The 12676-nt window shown below is 54.7% G+C and overlaps 1 long non-coding RNA gene across 2 annotated transcripts; it reads left to right on the top strand.

Moving 5' to 3' along the window:
• The first annotated feature begins 1303 nt into the window (after positions 1-1303).
• Positions 1304-8005, top strand: LOC122917176. 2 transcript variants are annotated; one of them, XR_006386359.1, is made up of 3 exons: positions 1304-1572; positions 6360-6603; positions 7904-8005. It is a non-coding gene; the product is annotated as an uncharacterized LOC122917176 (long non-coding RNA). The 2 variants fall into 2 exon arrangements; XR_006386358.1 differs by having other exon boundaries at positions 6360-6731; positions 7904-7920.
• Positions 8006-12676: the final 4671 nt, after the last annotated feature.

Here is a 12676-nt window from a genome sequence, read left to right on the forward strand (position 1 = left end):
TGGGGTTGGAGTCAGACAGACCCAAGTGGGCTCCAACCCTGGACCCCAGTCCCCCCACCAGTGATGCTCTCACCTCTGTGGGCCTTCCAGTCTGCCTTTAGTTTCAGGAAAAAGTCCTGAGGCCAAGGCCAGGGGCAAGGCAGCCCCCAGGACATGCTGGAACCCCACGGCCGGTCTGTGGCTTCCTCCCATTTGCTGTTTCCATCTCACACCCTGGACTACAAGAGGTCAAGAGAAGGCTGGGAAAAGGTTGTTCCCTCTGGGGTTGCCAGATTTAGCAAATAAACACATAGGATGCCTAGTTACAACCGAATGTCAGATAAACAAATAAAATGTTTAGGGCAAGCATGTCCCATGCAGTGTTTGGGACATACTTATACGACAAAAGTATCCACTATTTATCTGAAATTTAAATTAAGCTGGGTGTACTCTATTCTATGGGGCAACCTTAATCCCATGATGTCCTTACACCATGCCCTCCCTTAAGATTCATCCGTGGCTCCCCAGTGCCTTAGGCCAAAGTGTAGCCTGCTGCACATGTGACGGCAGAGGCCTGCGTGCGTGGCTCCTGCCTGTGGAAGAAGCCCAACCTTTCATTTCACAGACAGGAATGCAGCCCAGCTCCACGCCAGGCCCCATGCTGGGGATTGGGGACCCTCCCACTGTGGCTACCTGAGCTCCTCTCCGTGAACCCTGCCCTTATCAGAGACTTCACACTAAAAGGCATTTTTCTTTGTTTTAAGCCTCTGCCTCCTCCCCATTTCCTCTCCTTCATGGGTGGGAAAACCCTGATTTCAGATCAAAAGGACCCAAAAATTCACATGGCGTTTCAAGTGGCACCCACAGCTGGACCACTGACTTCAGAGAGTTCCCCAGAGCCTCTATGGGCAAAGCTGTCCGGGCCTCGCCCCACGGGTCGCCCTGGAGGCAGCAAGAGGGAGCAGCAGAGACACCCGATCTCCAGAATCCCTGGAAAAGAGGGGATTAGGACAGCAACAGCTAGCACCCAATCATTTAAGACTTGCTCCAAGCAGACCTTCCTCGCCACCGCTGCAGAAGAAATCAGGTCCCCAAGGGACACGCGTCCCAACCGCCCGCACCTTCCTGGCCTGGGGCAGCTCAGTTTCGGTTAATTATTTGGGGAATGGTGTGCTCGGTCGGGGTCTGTCTCCCTCTTGCTGGGCCCATCCACCTCACTGCTGTTCCCCAGCACCCGGCACAGCACCCGGCGTCCAGTAGGTGCTCAGCAAATATTTGTGGCACGGGGGGAGGAGGAGGAGGACAAAGTTCATGGGCTCCTTGAGGGCAGGAGACTTGCCCTGCTGGATCGCTGCTCCGTCCCGTGAGTTCCGTGCAACAGGGCAGTGTGTTGAAGTAACAAGGCTCCCTCCGTCAGCACCAGGAGATTTGCTCCTAGAATGTAACACACCAACCGTCAGGATCCGCAAAGTCTGGTTCACTTGTTTCTCCTCCTTCCCCTCCTGAGATGGTGGCCCTCGCTGGATGCATTGCTCTGATGAGGAAGTAGAGAGCTCCCTACTTCCTCATCACAAAAGGCAAACCTAAATCCAGGTATGTATTTATTTATCTTTTTACAGATTTCTTTTTTTTTTTTTTTTTTACAGATTTTATTTATTTATTTATTTATTTGAGAGAGCGTAATAAGCACAAGCCGGAGAAGAGGCAGAGGGAGAAACAGACTCCCCGTGGAGCAGGGAGCCCGATGCGGGGCTCGATCCCAGGACCCTGGGATCATGATCTGAGCTGAAGGCAGAGGCTTTAACCCACTGAGCCACCCAGAAGTCCCTAAAGCTGGGTATTTAAATATACATCAAGCTCTAAAGAAAGGCAGGAAAGCGATTTCTTCAAGAGTTAAGATGGGGGTCACCAGTAGGAGGGAGATATGTGGGCATAAGCAGTAAGGGATACACGGGGAGCTTCTGGGTGCTGATGGCAACACTCTGTGTCCCAACTCGACTGACATCTCCGTGTGTGTGTGTGTGTGTGAGAGAGAGAGAGAGACCATGACCTCCCTAAAAATTTGGCCTGTGCCTGTCAGGCAGGCCCCTCTAAATGCCTGCTCCTTGGACCTCGGGCCTGGGTGCTCTCCACACACACACACACACAAGCACGCAGTGATGCCCTGCCTGCCTGCCTTCCGCACCCTCCACACAGTGCCCACCCCTAGTCTATTCCCAGCCCCGGCTTGTCCAGCTGCCCATCGAACAGCACAAGCTTCTTGGGGCCACCATGAAAACCAACCAGACCTAAAGACCCAGAACCCCCAGCAAGGCCACCAGGTCAAGGAAGAGTATTCTGGGAGAGGAAACAGCATGTGCTAAGGCCCTGGGGCCATCAGGAGCCTGACTCATTCCAGGAACTGGAAGCAGTTCCTCCTGGCAGAGAGAGGGACACAAAGTGGGTGACACTGTGCAGGGGCATGATCTGTAGGGCCACAGGGGCACACATGCCCATGGGCATCGGACTCTAGACCCCCTGCCCCCAGTTTCCCCACAGGCACCAACTCACACAGGCCTCATGCCCCACCCTACACTCCCTGCCAACCCCCCCACCCCACCCCCCCTTCTCTCCCCTCCCCATCCCCATCCTCACCCTTCCTCTCCATCTGCCCCCTCCCTCCTCCCTCTTGCCCTCCGGTGTGCACACACTGCTCATCTGAGCAGGGAAGACAGGACCAGCACACCTTCTCCCCACCCAACCAGCTGGCAGAGCAGACTGGACGGCCCAGGACCCTGGGAGCCCGGAAGTATGGCTGGCCTCCACATCCAGTCTGGAAGCTTCTTTCATAGAAGAGCAGGGCAGGAAAGCCCTTGCAACCTGCTTTCTCCTCACACCCCTCCCCTGGGGCACCCCAGTGAGCCCGTCCACTTCCTGCGGGGCTCCCGTTCTTGAGGGTGGTCGAGCTCAGGCCTGGCTTTCGTCAAACACCACCCATCCGGAAGGCTACAGGCCCATGCGGAGGAGGAAGGGGGTCAGGGGAGGGGGTGGAATTCTCCAGATTTTCTCCCAGCTTCCAAAAGGCCTCCAGAGAGCTGGTTATATAAGATTTCTTTAAAAAAAAAAAAAAAGAGTGTGGAAAGGAAATTTTTGCAAATATTAAGGAGTGCCACTCAGGGCAAATAAGGGGGCGAACAGGACAAGCCCCGAGCCCAGGAGCCCTGGGCGCTCCAGATGGGCAGGGGGACCCCATCTCATCGCTGCTGCGCCCCCGGGGCCAAGCTCGGTGCCAGGCAGGAGGAGGCGCTCGGCAAATACTTGCAGATTTAGCGATCGAAATCAAGGGGAGAGAAGCCTAAAGGAGGAGAAATAGACTAGGGTTGGGGGTGAAGGGAGGGAGCCCGAGAGAAGCCAGGAGGGCGGCTCCTGACGGGAAGGGGGCTTGGGTGGGGGGTGTTTCTCAGGAATCAGGAAAACTGCTGAGTAAAAACTGTCTTTGAAAAGGCCCCAGATTATTCATCTAAGTCCTCATCTCGCTAAATTTCAGTTCAAGCGGCTGCAAATATTTGAAATGAGTAATTTCTCCTGATGAAGAGAGTCTGATTTTGATTCTGCCTAATTTATTTCGAGATTTAGGGGAGCACCCGGAGGAGAGGGGTTGAGCCTGTCGTCAGCAGCGGCCACCCCCTCTCTCCCAAGCCACCCCCTGGTCCTGCCCTGCCCTGCCCCAAGGTTGTGGTTTTGGGGAGAGGAGGGTGGGCTGTGCAGCTGGAACAGGAGCAGGCCCGGGCAGCCGAGGGGCCCCATCAGAAGGCAGATTCAGAGCCAGGTGGCCCCAGGCCTCTGCCACGTCTGCTGGGTCTCCAGGCCTCCGGTCCACTCTGTTACAGCTGCCAGCTCTCCCCACTCCCTCCCCTCCTCAAGTATCTTCAATGGCTCCCTAGGACCCCCAGACAAATCATCCCTGAGCCCAGATTATTTTCGGGCCCCACCTCCTTCAGGAGCTCCTCCTCCTCCACTTACCCAAGTGCCCCCGGGCCCTGGCACCTTCTCACCGCTCCACTGGGCATGAGGCAGACCCTGTTCCTCCCACAAGGATCGAGCCCAATGTCACTTCTGTGAAACCTTCCTTGTCCCTGGGAGAGGCGGGGGTCACGGGGCAGGGTGGGCTCCCACCCTGCAGAGCCCTGGTCCCCTGTGTGGCCACCGTCTGGAGACCGCCTAGCCCCCCTAAGCAGACTGGGGGCCAGGGCTGGCCCTGTGGCCTGTGGGGGCTTGCCGCCCGCCGCCCACCGCCCACGAGGGCACTGGAGAAACATGGAGAGGCAAGAATTCATCATAAAGGCACGACTGAAGAAGGGACAAGGGTACAATTAAACCCATTTTAACACAGAGCCCACCCCGAACACAGAAGCTGCTTTGGGGGTCCCAAGAGTGGTCTTTCCTCGGCAGCCCCCCAGGGCCCACCCACCCAGACGTGGGAAAAAAGGTCCGCCCATGGCCCTGGGATGCAAACAAGGCAGGTGCCTCGGTGGCCCCTCACCAGCGTGCAGGGGGAGAGTGTGAGCAGCCCAGGGCCATCTGTCCCCATCCACCGGGAGAAGGGCCCTTAAGGGCACTCAGTGGGCAGGCAGGAAACACTGCTAAATGAATAGAAGGTTCCTTTCAATTCTAGCATCGCAGTAAGGCCCACGGGCTGGGGGGAGGCAAGCCTGGGTCCGAACCCCCGTTTTACCATTTCTTGGGCTTCAGCCAACGTCCAGCCACCTAGCCAGGGCCATGGGGCTTCCAGAGAATCTGAGGGGCCTTCTGTCCCAGGGGCCCCAGGAACCCACGGCTCTACCAACCAGAATACCAGTACCCACCAATTCTTGAGAACTCTCCCGGGGCCTGGCCCCCACCAAGGCCTTTCCCACACCACATGACCCACCACCAGGAGGACCTTTGCGGCCCTGTTTCAAAGATGAGAAAACCCAGGTCTGCGAAAGCAGACCAACAGGTCCCAGTTCAGACTGGGAAAACACGACACCCAAAAAATTACCTCAGGAGAAGTGGAAAGAGCACTGGAATGTGAGTCCAGGAGTCTGGGTCCGGACCAGCTGAGCCCTTGCAGAGAGATCCACAACCTTCCACTCGCATTTTCTCTTGGAAAGGAAAAGCAGCCTGTGCGTGGGAACAGAGGGGGCGTCACAGGTGTCAATTCCTGGGGACAGTTGGCAACAGGCTTTACCCACAGGAAGCCGCTGAGGCACAGGTTCATCTCGGGCTGACTGGGCCCTACAACGTGGCAGGCTCTGTGCTGGGAGTGGGGTTCAGAGCTGAGTAAGGGTGGGGGTCGCTACCTTTGAGCATGAGCAGCGGGAGAGGCGAGACCAGAAGCCTCATTCATGGTAGACTCTGCAGGGGCTGCCCTCCAAGGCCGATGGGGCTGGCGGCTCAGCGAAAAGAGAGAGGCCGCCACCAGGAATCAGCTTCTGGACACAGGGTGTCTTCCCAGCAAGAGCTGGGCTGGGCTTCGGCCCCAGAGGGGAAAGGTCTGAGCTGCGTGAGTGGGTGGGATCCCATCCCCAACCACCCGGAACCCCAGATTTTAAGAGGCATGTTGTCTAAGGGGATGAGGTGGGGTGACCAGGGAATGCCCGGTTTAAAATGCAGATTCCCAAAGGCCTTGGGGGGGGGGGGTTCAGTCATTAAGCATCTGTCTTGGGCTCAGGTCATGATCCCAGCCCCCTGGGATCGAGACCCATATCGGGCTCCCTGCTCAGCGGGGAGCCTCCTTCTTCCTCTCCAGATCCCCCCGGGGCTTGTGTTCCCTCTCTTGCTGTCTCTCTCTGCCATAAATAAATCAAATCTTTTTTTAAAATGCAGGTTCCTAGGGCCCATCCCCAAAGGCTCTCTGATTCCATCCGTCTGGGCCCAGGCCTAGGGATCCGCATTTGACCATCAGCTCAGTTGACTCTGGTACAGCAGGTGCGGGGGGAGGTCCCTGCCTGCTACCGCAGTGGTGGAGAGCCCGGGAGCTCTAGCTCCCGACAAACTTGAGGGCGATCCCACCTCCATCCCTTCGCAGGGGGAGGGGCAGAGGGAGAGGGAAAGAGAATCCTCAAGCAGACTCCCCACTGAGCACGGAGCCCAACACAGGGCTGGATCTCATGACCCTGAAGTCATGACCTGAGCCAAAATCAAACGTCAGACACTTAACCGACTTAAGCCACCCAGGGGTCCCCTTCAGCTTCCTTTCTGGTGCTGGTGGGGGCTCCATGTAGCCATTAGGAGAGGCCGGCGGGTGCAGGGTTTAAAAGCTCAGGCTCCCCAGTCAGACTACCCAAGCCTCTGCCCCACCTCTGCTGCTCACTGCCTGTGTGACCTTCCTCAGCCTAACGAACCTCTCTGTTCCACAGCTCCTTCAACTGCACAGGGGAGGGAATCACGGCACCTGCCTCCCAGGACTGTTAACGGAAAATACACGTGTGCTGGCACGCCCCACACACTCACTGAACTGCAGCCCCTGCGCATGAATTCTCAACTTCCCAGCCATCTGCCTGCCCCTGCCCTCACCCCCGCAGCAGCCAGAGGGATCCTGGTAAAACCTGGGCTCCATCGGGGGCCCACGCCGACTGACCATCCACAGTGGTCTCCTCTCTGGTAACCCTCATCCTCCCTGTGGCCAACCGGCTCTAGCTGCTCAAAGCCCAGCCCATGTCTGTGCCCTCAGCCTGTCCACCACCGGGCCCCTGGCTCACCTGCCCATCCTCTGCCGGAAACTCTCCTCGGTTTGGCTCCTTCCCACTCGGGTCTCAGTCCGAATATTGATACCTATAGTGCGCTGACTTTTGTGTTTGATTCGAATATTTGTATTTGCTTACATCTTTCTAAAGAAACTCTGAAAGATTCTTCAAAAACTAAGAACAGTGATGGGGAATGGGGATGCAAGCAGATAAGAGTGGAGGAAGAAAGGGGCTTTTCATCTTCTGGGTGTTGAATCACATGAGTGCTCTACGTGGTCACAAAAATAAGTGTATTTTTTTAAAATAAGATTTTATGTATTTATTTGAGAGAGAGACAGCTTGAGTGGGGGGGGGAAGGGGAGAGAGAGCAGGGAGCCCAATGTGGGGCTCAATCCCAGGACCCTGGGAACAACCCCTGAGCCAAAGGCAGATGTGTAACTGATTGGGCCACCCAGGTCCCCTAAAAAAAAGTACTGATAAATGGATGAATGTATTTTTTAAATCTCAGCTTTCTTAGAGAGGCTCTCCCTGACCAGACTTAGTATAAAGCTGTCCTTTTCCACCACTCTTCACCTTTACCTGCTTTATTTTCCAGAATTTTTTAAAGATTTTATTTATTAACCTGACAGAGAGAGAGATCACAAGTAGGCAGAGAGACAGGCAGAGAGAGAGGAGAAAGCAGGCTCCCCGCTGAGCAGAGAGCCCAACGTGGGGCTTGATCCCAGGACCCTGAGATCATGACCTGAGCCGAAGGCAGAGGCTTTAACCCACTGAGCCACCCAGGCACCCCTATTTTTCAAATCAAAGTGTATATTTGATTGATTGCTGTGTGCGCCTCCCATTGGAACATACCCCTGTGAGCACAGAGTCATGTCCCATCCCAGGGCCATCTCAGAAGTGCTTAATGGATACTGGGGAAGGAGTGAAAATCATGGCAGAGGTACTCCCCCTGCCCAGCTGTGCACACCACACACTCTCCAGGGCCTACTGACGTTACTCCCAGGACTGAACCTGGCATACCGTCATGGCTCAGTAAATGTTGAATGAGTAAAAGACCTGTTAATAGATGGACACATAACTTCCAGAGGGACAAGAAAAGCTTTTTAAGAGGAAAATATTTAGAAGTGTTAGGCACAGAGTAGATGCTCAATACATGGTAGTTACTATAATTATTACTAAAGTGTAAATGACTTACCTGGGTCTATTTCTGTGAGCAGGAGGAAGATGTGAAGCCAGGAGAAACCCTGATGAGAAGGAGGAAACAATTCCAGAGACAAAATTCTTCTTTGGATTTTTTCTCCAATCACTGTACGATCTCCTTTATACTTTTCAAAAAGTCTCTGCCAGAAGGTCTCTGCCGCCCCGCCCTCCATGCTATAAAATGTCCCAGTTTGAGGGCCAGAGAAACTACAGTTCTGGACCAGTGGTCAGGAAGCACACAGCCCCCCAAAAGTCCAAGCGGGCCACACCCAGGTGCTGGGGGTGGGAGAGAGCAGGGGGTACCCCCTTCATCCCCACCCACCCCAGGGCTCCTCCAAGCAGCCCTAAGAGGCCACAGACGTGGTGGAAAGAACCCAGCCTCTGGAACCTGACAGCCCTGGATCCTATCCCAGCCTCTGACTTTCCAGCACATTCTTTGCCCCAGACCCCTTACCCATTTCTTGATATCTCTGGCTTTATTTCGTCCTCACAACATCTTTAAGAAGGAGCTGTGTTCCTGCCCCCAGGAAGGAGGCTAGGGAGGTCGAGGCCAGAGAATCACGTGCTCACAATTACAATGTAAGAGTGTCCCAAGCCAGGAGTCACACCACCCTGTCTGTGCTCCGTCCAGCAACAACCCCTCCCTCCCGGGCGAAGCCCTCACTGCCTTAGCCTGTGATCCTCCGTTTTCCTATCTGTTAAATGGGGGACTAGAGGCTTCTTTTCAAATTTATTTGAACATTTAAGTGCTTGAAAAGTGACTCGTGGAAGAGTCTGAACCAGGAGGGGCTCCTCAAAGGTTTCCTTCCCTCCCTGGGGAAGCCCTGTTTCCACCCCTCACTGGGAGGGCAGCCTCGGACAGACAACCTCCCTGGTTTCCCCGCACATGAGAGGGATGAGGATGGCCGGAGAGACACGGACAGGCCTGCTGGCAGGACCTTCGAGGACCCACGGCTCTCAGCAAGCCCGGTACAGTGAAGGGCTGGGGCCAGAGAGAGAGGCAAAGAGGGGCGCACCTGCCCAGGGCCCCACACACCTGGTGGCCACAGCTCTGTGTCCTCTACGGCCCTCGGTCCCCTAGCAGAACCCCAAGGAGCTACAAAGGAGGGGAGAAGGAGGGGAGAGCAACCCCTTCCCAGCTTTTGTTTCTTCTTGCAGTGTTGTTTTGGAGGGGTTGTTTTTTGTTGTGTGTGTTTCGGTTTTTTTTTTTTTTTTTAACCCAGCCACTCTGTGGTCCAGTCGGGGGCCTCCTGCCTCCTCCCACCTCCTTACTGGTGACTGTCACACGACAGACATTTTTAGTGGTGACAGCTGGCCTTGTGGAACTCGGCTCGAGTACGGGAATGGTTTTTAAAAAAAGAGTGAGCCAAACCACCGCCACTTTAAATAGCAATGCAGCAGGGAGGCGAGGCGGGCTAGCGCGTGCAGGCAGGAGCTGGGGGAGGAAGGGCCCAGCCCAGGGGACCTCAGGGCTCATCTTCCCACCTTTGCGTTTGCCCGTTTGCCCGAGGGAGAAACTGAGGCCCCCAGAGGCCAGAAGTCACACCCAAGATCATGGGCTCCTGAACGGAAGGGCTGTGACTCCACCCAGGTGTTGGGGGGTGGGGCGTGACCAGCCACACTAGGCTCTCTGCTGTGACAAGGCCACACCTCCCAGGGCCACCTGCCCTTCCCTGACCTTGGAGAGAGCCTGTGTAGGTAGGGGTGATGGTCACTGCCTCTGAGACCAGCGCTCCCAGATGGGGGCACCATGAGGGCAGAGGCACCTGGCTGGGGGTGGGGGGGGGGACAGCGACAGGCCCTGTCTTTGCAGGAACTCGGGTACCATTTGCAAGGAAAAGGGAGATACAGGCTAGGATTCCAAGGGGTCCTCCTGAATCCCCTGGACCCTCGTGTTTGTAGCCGCAGGATCTGGAGCCTATTCGACTCCCCTCCATCCAGTCACACACCCCATCCTGACCACTTCTGTCCCCCTGAATTCCCTTTCGCAGCTTCACCTTGACCATCATGGCAGTACTGACAGCCTGGAAATCGACAAACGATACAATTCAGGGCTTCTCTTCTCCTGAGAGCCTGGGGGCTACCCAGAGACCAGCACACCACCGCTGTCCCAGCCCAGGCACCCACTGTACCCAACGGTTTTTAGGACATCATAAGCATCACCTCTGGAGTCCAAGAGACCCAGGCTCCAGCTTTGCCCCTTCTGCAACTCACTCCACTGTCCGGGTCACTCCACTGCGCCAAGCCCACATTAGCTCCTCCGTAAAATGGGTATAGGGGTAGCAGGAGGGACCTCACGCTGAGAATAAAGGAAGAAGGACATGTAAAGTGCTCAGTGCTCATGAGTGAGAGTCGTTCTGACCATCACGGAGGGGATGTGGGCTCCCCGTCCCTCCACCATCCAGCCCTCCTCCTTCTGGACCTCTGCCCTTTGCTTCTGCCAGCACTAAGGGACAACTGAAGCCCAGAACAGAAAAGTCCATGCCGGCTGGGCCTGGGCAGGGAGAAGAGAGGAGGCCCCCCTCCCTGGCTCTGGACCTTGCATTTCTCTTTGTGTAACCTAAGAACGAATTCCTCAAGGCTGCCTGACCGCCCCATTCCCTGCGCCCTTCCCTGCTTTCATTGTGCGCACGACACTTACCTTCAATGCTGGCTGGGCTGGGCTGATGCCCATCTTGCCCCCAGAATGCGGGCTCCAAGAGGACAGAGCACGGCTGCGACACCAGGTCTAGACCGATGCCTGGGGCATCAGGAGCGCCGGATACTGCCCTGAGGGGGACCTCAGCCGGCAGACAGCAGCTCTGTGCCACCTGGAGAATTCTGGGTGGGGGATGTTCAAAATTCAAGAAGGGAAACATGAAGCAGAAGGGGAAAGGTGAGAAAATAATCCTGCATTGCAAGAGGGACCTCTTGTATCCTAGGAACCTCAGTTTACACACTACCTCCTTGCGCCTTCCTCTACGGAGAACCCCCTGGGTGTCTCTCGTTTGATCCTTCCAACACCCTGGGAGGTGGATCTTTTATGGTCTCCCCTACCCCGATTTACAGAGGACACTGAGGCCCAAAGAGGTGAATCCACTAGCCCACTTAGTGCTTATGACACTAGTGATAAGCACTAAGTGTGGGAACCCCAGAGCCTGTACTTGCTATTAACAACCTATTAAAAATGTCCAGGGGCACCTGGCTGGCTCAGTTGGTAGAGCATGTGACTCTTGATCTTGGGATCATGAATTTGAGCCCCACGCTGGGCATGGAGCCTACTTAAAAAAATAAAAATAAGAGGCACCTGGGTGGCTCAGTGAGTTAAGCATCTGCTTTTGGCTCAGGTCATGATCCCAGAGTCCGGGAATTGAGTCCCATGTCTGTAGGGCTCCCTGCTCAGGAGGGAGCCTGCTTCTCCCTCTCCCCCCGCACCTCCATTCATGCTCACCCTCTCAAGTAAATCAATAAAATCTTTTTCTAAAAATTAAAAAAATAAAAATAAGGGGCGCCTGAGTAGCTCAGTCGTTAAGCTTTTGCCTTCGGCTCAGGTCATAATCTTAGGGTCCTGGGTTCAAGGCCCACATCAGGCCCCCTGCTTGGAGGAAAGCCTGCTTCTCCCCCTCCCCCTCGTCCTGCTGTGTGTCCCCTCTCTCGCTGTATCTCCCTCAGTCAAATAAATAAATAAGATCTTTAAAATAAATACATAAATAAAAATTAAAATGTTAAATCCCCACCCCTGCCCAAGAGAGTCATCTTGCATCAGAGCAAAGAGAGAGAACCTTTTTACCATAGGGAGATTCAGAAATTAAACAGGCTGGTAGGTGAAGCAGGGAGCTCCCCATCACTAGAAGGAGTCAAAGAGGCTGAGCAACCTTTAGAGAGGGACGGGGGACCAGGTTCTTGCACTGGGCGGCAGTGGGAGTGAGCAGAGTGACTGGAGGGTGTTGTGAGCGGTGGTCAATGTTCCTGTAAATAACACAGTTACCCTACATTTCAAGGCTTAGAAAAGAAACAATAATGCTAGTAAGTTAAATAAATGTATCAGCATGTCATAGTATACATTGAGAGATGCATTTTTACTTGAGGAAATCTTTGGTTAACAATATCTAATATTTTTTTAGAGTGACCGTATGCCAGACTCTAGCAACTATTTCAATATATTAAATATACACATTTTAAGTGTGACTTTATTTAATCCACACAACCATCCTGGGTAGCGGATATTGCCCTTATACACGTGGAGCGGTCAAGTTTCTGCTACAACACTTCTATCACAAACACTCCCATCCACAGCAGCTTGCCACATTTCTCCTCCGCTCTTAGAGGTCTGCTGATCCTTCTGTGGGTTGGTGGGATTTAGCGGGTCAGATTCAGCTCGACCCCATGGGTGTCTCCTTCTAGAACCATCAGCTCCCCAGGCCATGTGTGCTTTGCAGCACATGGCAGAAGCTTAAGTGGCCAGGCCAAAAACCCAGCTGCATTTCCAGCCAATGCTTCTGTCACCCTCACTGACAAGTCACCCAAGCAAGTCACGTGGCCAAGCCCTCACTCCCACAGGGCAGAGTTGGGGGAGCCTGTGCCCGAGGGAGGGACCACAGCGTCACAGGGCAAAGAGCATGGAGGTATATAATTCCATCACAGGAGGGAATGAAAAGTTAAGAATAATGGCCCATCTGCCCCTAAGAGGTTTCACAGGTGAGAATTCAGGGCCTCCCGTGGGGACACAAGTGACCCAAGGTGACCCAACTGGTTATTGGGATTCCTCCTGGGATTCGGGCCGACGCCGTCAAAGCCGCTCTGGCCCACAG

The sequence above is a fragment of the Neovison vison genome, chromosome 9, assembly GCF_020171115.1.
Source record: "Neovison vison isolate M4711 chromosome 9, ASM_NN_V1, whole genome shotgun sequence".
NCBI lineage: Eukaryota > Metazoa > Chordata > Mammalia > Carnivora > Mustelidae > Neogale > Neogale vison.